Raw genomic sequence first — 7,072 nt, 5'->3', positions numbered from 1 at the left:
CAAAGTATCAAAATGTAAGCAAAGGAAAGACAGAAATACACTAGATTAATTAGATAAAGTTTTAGGTAGACATTCTTGATTGCCTTCTATGATAACAGCTATTCAAGCTCATCTTTGAATAATCTAGATAAACCTAGATAATCCTAGATAAATAATCTAGATAAATCTAGATAAACCTAGTTCCTAAACCTTCAGTCAGATCAGTTATGAAAATGTTGAGACAAGATATAGACAATGCCACTGTATTGCTCTGAATATTTCCGAAGGGTGACATTCAACCTCTAATGAAATAATAGTTTTGGATTTCAATCTACTATTACAAATAGATCTACTTACTCTAAATTTAAACAACACTTTGCTAACATATCTTATCCAAAAATACAGCCATAGACTGTCAAATATTTCACTAAAATTAAGAAACTTCCTATAGTATTTTTCTAACTCATCCAACCTGATCATCCTAATTTTAAAAAATTAATTTAATATATGGTAAACACATTTAAATTTCTTTATTCAAGTATTCTTTCATAAATGTTCCCAAACTTCTGAAATTTATTTATAGAAATTTGCCAAAGATCAATAACAAGTTTACCAGCTTGCAAGTTCCAGTAGCTACGTTTTTCCTTTCTAAAAAATCAAGCTAGCATCTGATCATCTCTAGGTACTAGTTATGTTTTTCATTACATTCTCAAATATTACTCAATGATTTCATGAACTACGCAAGACCACTGGTGAAGAAGAGAAGACACTGATTTATATGAAGAAAACGAAATGCACTTAAAAAGTGGTCAGATATTTCACTGCTTAGTTGCTTAACAATTGCCTGTAATTCTTTTAATACTATTGTTACATCTTTTCCAACTTAAAGCCTCTTTTTCCTTACTCAATCAGCCAATTGTAAAATGAGACCTAATAGTACCATACCTCTTAAAAATTTGATGATCTTTTTGAAGCTTAACCTTAATTGAGATATTATTTTTTAAAAACAACTTATGTTGTCTTAGAAACTTCAGCTTACTTTGTGGTTCCAGCCACTGTTTATAAAGTTTCATAATCATCTTTAGTTCTGCATCTCCCCTTCCATCTACTGTATCTATGCTCTGCTTATCTGAGAGTTCCTTTGCATCACCAAATTGGGTTTTTAGAAACTTCTCCTCTCATATTATTTAGGATTGTGTGCACTTATGTTTATTAACTGTCATCTCAAAGAACCATACAGCTGTTCACAATCAAAAACTATAACGTCACTCATTTCTTTTTGTCTTTTACAATTTTCTTTCCTAATATCTAATATATATATCTAATCATGCTCAATGTTTCTTTTCTTCATTACAAAAGCCAATGTAATAAATCCCTTTTCTGTTCATGTTTTTCTTACTAAAAATTATAGAAAAATAGGAAATTTGTTAAAATTTAAATGGTGTTTTGTTTTCCTACAAGGTAACCTGGTTTCACTACCAAACAGAATACCAAGAATATTACCCAATAAAGCATTTTCCATGCAAACAAAGGCTAAGCACATAAACAGCAAAATCAAACTTTTAAACCAATATATTAATAACAACTAACATTGACAGACACTATGTATCATGCACTGTTAGGCCTCTCCCACTGGAGAAAAACTGAGACACAAAGATGTATACTCACTTGCTGAAAGTCATTAGCAGGAGGCAGTCCGGCTCTACAGCCTGACTTTTAATGATCTATTATCTTACAATATTAACAGGCAGCAAAGTCACTATGTATGACACTTAAAAAATTGTTTTTGTAGAGATGGGATCTCCTTATGTTGCCAAGGCTGGCCTTGAACTCCTGGGCTCAAGCAATACTCCCGCCCTGTTCCCAAAGTGTAATCCTTCCCAAAGGATTACAGGTATGAGCCACTGTGCCTGGGCTGATGAAAATTTAAAAGAATGAGATTCATAAAATCATTCAGTAAAAGGCTCGCTCATTGGGGTAGATCAGACTGACAATACCTGAATCCCTGATCCACTTAAATATCACAAAAGGAGACCCCCAGACAGCATATTTCTCGTATGATGCAATATGAACTATACAGTACCATTCTTGAAATATTCTTGCCAAAAGAAAAATCAAAGTTAATGTAATTAATCCTGTAGAACTGTGTTCTCCAATATGGTGGCCAAGTTAGTAATGACCAAATAAGCTAATACATGTTTAAATATGCACAAAAATACCAAGGAATCTGAACTATTAAGAGGTTCTCTTTTGGAGAATAAGACTAGACGAAATGAAGGGCTTTTGGTTTACTTTATGAGGCCAGTGTTGATTGGCTTTGTAAACAACAAAAAATAAAGTATATTTTATGAGAGATCACTCATAGCCATGGTGGATAATTGACAAAGATCTTGCTAAAGAGGTGGGATCAGAACTGGAGCAAAAATTATGGGTATTGATAGGCAGAAAAAATTAAAACAGGTCAGCAGGAGCAGGCAAAGGCATGGATCAGGGAAACATATTAATCTCACTGAAGAGAAAAAATGATGATAAATAAGATTAGAAAGGTGTAGGCTAAATTACAGGGCCTTTCATTGGCTAAAATATTTAGAGTTAATCATGAACAAAATGGAAAACCACTGAAAGTATGGATAAAGCCAAGTCTGAGGAAAACAGTCATTTATAAAACATGAACTAAGTATACATTTAATATATAAAGCAATTCAAAATGAAGCAGCTAGAAGATCATTTATGTATCTAACATGAGGAATGAGCTTTTTTTTTTTTTTTTTGAGATATAGAGTCTTGCTCCGTTGCCCAGGTTATAGTGCAGTGGTGCAATCTCAGCTCACTGCAATCTCCACCTCCAGGGTTCAAGCCATTCTCCTGCGTCAACCTCCCAAATAGTTGAGATTACAGGCATGTGCCACCATGACCAGCTAATTTTTGGATTTATTGTAGATATGGGATTTTACCATGTTGGCCAGGCTGTCTTCGAACTCCTGACCTCAGATGATCCACCCACCATGGCCTCCCAAAGTGCTGGGATTACAGGTGTGAGCCACTACACCCAGCCTAGGAATGAGCTTTGTATAGAATCATCATTCAAACATCATTCACATAAGGAAAGAAGTTGTATTCTAGCACTTCTCACATAGATACTTGTCATAAAAGTGCTGTAAATTTCTAGAGAGTAATAATAACAAAAGCTTTAAAACATTGTACGAGTTCATCTTTACCTGAAAATAGTATAGATTTCTATATCAAAATGACTTAAATATTTGCAGAATAAATTAAACATGCCATCCTAATGCAATCAGGATTACAAATTATATAGCAGTACTCCTGGATAAAAAATAAAAAGTAAAAAAACAGACTTACAAATTATTTAGAGGCTAGGCACAGAGATTCATGCCTATAATCCCAGCACTTTGGGAGGCCGAGGCAGGCAGATCACTTGAGCCTAGGAGTTCAAGACCAGCCTGGGCAATATGGTGAAATCCTGTCTCTACAAAAAATACAAAAATTAGCCAAGTAGGGTGGCATGTACCTGTAGTCCCCAGCTACTCAGGAGGCTGAGGTCAGAGGATCACTTGAGCCAGGTGATGGAGGCTGCAGTGGACCATAATCACGCCACTGCACTCCAGCCTGGGCGACAGAGTGAAACCTTGTCTCAAAAATAATAATAATAATAAAATACTAATACCAGTACTTTCAAAATTCATCACAAGATTATAAGCTATTTATTAAGTTGTTCTTGATTATATATAACAGAAAACCCAACTCAAACAGGTTTAGGCAAATTTATGAGCTCTGAAAACTGAATATTCCATACAATCAGCTAACTTTGGACTCTGACCAAGAGGTTCACAGCATAAACATCAATAAGCAACTCTACTTCTCTACTGTTCTCTATACACATGTAAAATATATACATATATCTATATATCTATAGATGTGGTATGTATATATACCTCTACTGTTCTCTATACACATGTAAAACATATATATGTATATATATGTATGTATATATACCACCATATCTATATATGTGTGTATATATATCTATATACCACCACTTCTATATATATATATGCCATCATATTTATACATAGATATATATAGCATATATAGAGATAGATATGGTGGTGTATACATATAGTGTATATATATAGATATGGTGGTATATATACACATATATATATTTTATATGTATATAGAGAACAGTAGAGGTATATATACATACCACATCTATAGATATATAGATATATGTATATATTTTATATGTATATAGAGAACAGTAGAGAAGTAGAGTTGCTGATTATATATACACATATATAGAGACACACATCTATATATACATATCTATATATATCTCATATATATCTATATATCTCTCTCATATATATGTATGGAGATAGATAGATAGATAGACAGACAGATTTTTTTTTTTGAGACAGAGTCTCATTCTGTTGCCCAGGCTGGAGTGCAGTGGTGCTATCTCAGCTCACTGCAACCTCCGCCTCCCAGGTTCAAGCAATTTCCTGCCTCAGCCTCCTGAGTAACCAGGACTACAAGTGCCTGCCACCACACCTGGCTAATTTTTGAATTGCTTTGAATGAATATATGAAAAAAGATGAAAGATCTAATATCAATCATCTAAGCTTCCACCTTAAGAAACAAGAAAATTAGGGCAAATTAATTACAAAGTAGGCAGAAAAAATAATAATAATAAAGAACAGAAATCAATAAAATTGAAAATAGAAAGTCAGTAGAGAAAAATCAACAAAACCAAAAGCTAACAGTTCTTTAAAAAGATCAATAAAATTGATAATCCTCTTGCCAGGATAACTAAGAAAAAAAAAAAAAAAAAAGAAGACACAAATTACTAATATCAGAAATGAAAGTGGAGACATCACTACAGAGTCCAAGGACATTAAAAAGGATAATGAAGAAATATTATGAACATTTTTTTTTTTTTGAGATGGAGTCTTGCACTCTGTTGCCATTTTGGATCGCTAGAACCCCCACTTCCCAGGTTCAAGCAATTCTCCTGCCTCAGTCTCCCAAGGAGTTGGAACTACAGGTACACACCACCATGTCCAGCTAATTTTTTGTATTTTTAGTACAGACAGGGTTTCACCACATTGGCCAGGCTGGTCTTAAACTCCTGATTTCAAGTGATCTTCCACCTTGGCCTCCCAAAGTTCTGGGATTATAGGCATGAGCCACCAGGAACAATTATGAACCAGCCTATTATAAACAATTCTATGCCCATAATTTGATAACCTGAATGAACTGAACCAATTCCTTGAAATACACCCAAACTCACATAAGAATAAATTGAATCAATGATTAATAATCTTCCAAAAAGAAAGCACAGACCCAGATGGGTTCACTGATAAATTCTACCATACATTTAAGGAAGAAATTATATCAATTATCTATAATCTTTTCCATAATATAGATGCAGAGGAAACACTTCCTCACTCATTATATGAAGCCAGCATTACCCTAATACCAAAAATAACAAAGGTATTAGCAAAAAAGAAACATACAGACCATATCTCTATGAACATAAATACAAAAAGTCCTCAAGAAAATATTAGCAAATCTAATCCAACAATGTATAAAAAGAATTCTATACCATGACTAAGTGGGATTTATCTCAGGTATCCACCACTGGTTCAGTGTTTAAAAAAATTAATTAATTTAATCAATTGCATCAAGAGTCTAAAGAACAAAAATCACATTATAACGTCCATAGATGTTGGAAAAGCATTTGACAACATCCAACATTATTCATGATAAAAACCTCTCAGTAAACTAGGAACAGGGGGCAACTTCCTCAACTTGATAAAGAATATCTTCAAAAAACCTGTAGCTAACATCATAATTAATAGTGAGAAGCAAGAGTCTTTCTAAGATCAGGAACAAGGCAAGGATGTCCCCACTCACCACTGCTTTTCAACATTGTTCTGGAAGTCTTAGCTAATGCAATAGAAAAAGGAAATAAAAGTTACACTAATAGGGGAAGAATAAATAAAACTGTCTTTGCGTGCAGATGACATGATTGTCTATAGAGTCAAAAAATCAACAAAAAAACTTCTAGAACTAATAAGCAATAACAGCAAATTTTCAAGATAGAAGGCTAATGTACAAAAGTCAATCACTTTCTTACAATATAACAGCAATGAAAAAGTAAATTTTAAAACACATTACTATTGTTTTTCCGGCTGGAACCATGGAAGGTGTAGAAGAGAAGAAGGTTCCTGCTGGGCCAGAAACCCTTAAGAAAAAGCGAAGGAATTTCACAGAGCTGAAGATAAAGCGCCTGAGAAAGAAGTTTGCCCAAAAGATGCTTCGAAAGGCAAGGAGGAAGCTTATCTACGAAAAAGCGAAGCACTATCACAAGGAATATAGGCAGATGTACAGAACTGAAATTCGAATGGCAAGGATGGCAAGGAAAGCTGGCAACTTCTATGTACCTGCAGAACCCAAATTGGTGTTTGTCATCAGGATCAGAGGTATCAATGGTGTGAGCCCAAAGGCCCGAAACATGTTGCAGCTTCTTCGCCTTCGTCAAATCTTCAATGGAACCTTTGCGAAGCTCAACAAGGCTTCACTTAACATGCTGAGGATTGTGGAGCCATATATTGCATAGGGGTACCCAAATCTGAAATCAGTAAATGAACTAATCTACAAACGTCGTTATGGCAAAACCAAAAAGAAGCGAATTGCTTTGACAGATAACGCTCTGATTGCTCGATCTCTTGGAAAATATGGCATCATCTGCATGGAGGATCTGATTCATGAGATCTATATTGTTGGAAAACGCTTCAAAGAAGCAAATAACTTCCTGTGGCCCTTTAAATTATCTTCTCCACAAGGCAGAATGAAGAAAAAGACCACCCATTTTGTAGAAGGTGGAGATGCTGGCAACAGGGAGGATCATATCAACAGGCTTATTAGAAGAATGAACTAAGGTGTCTCCCATGATTATTTTTCTTTTTTTTCCCCCATTTATTTATTTTATTGCATTTTAGGTTTTGGGGTACATGTGAAGAACATGCAAAATTGTTGCATAGGTACACACGTGGCAGTGTGATTTGCT

General features: G+C 34.4%; 1 protein-coding gene and 1 pseudogene across 2 annotated transcripts in view; one reads left to right on the top strand and one right to left on the bottom strand.

Moving 5' to 3' along the window:
• TBC1D12 (TBC1 domain family member 12) overlaps positions 1 to 7,072 on the bottom strand; it is a 128,734-nt gene that overhangs the window by 57,976 nt on the left and 63,686 nt on the right. The gene's annotated exons all lie outside the window — the stretch shown is intronic.
• Positions 6,197 to 6,967, top strand: LOC108281692 (annotated as a pseudogene). The gene has a single exon (XR_001816073.2). The product of XR_001816073.2 is annotated as a 60S ribosomal protein L7-like (transcript).

This window comes from Cebus imitator, unplaced genomic scaffold (assembly GCF_001604975.1).
Source record: "Cebus imitator isolate Cc_AM_T3 unplaced genomic scaffold, Cebus_imitator-1.0 Scaffold230, whole genome shotgun sequence".
NCBI classification, from domain to species: Eukaryota; Metazoa; Chordata; class Mammalia; order Primates; family Cebidae; genus Cebus; species Cebus imitator.
This window is presented reverse-complemented; position numbering and strand designations above follow the sequence as displayed.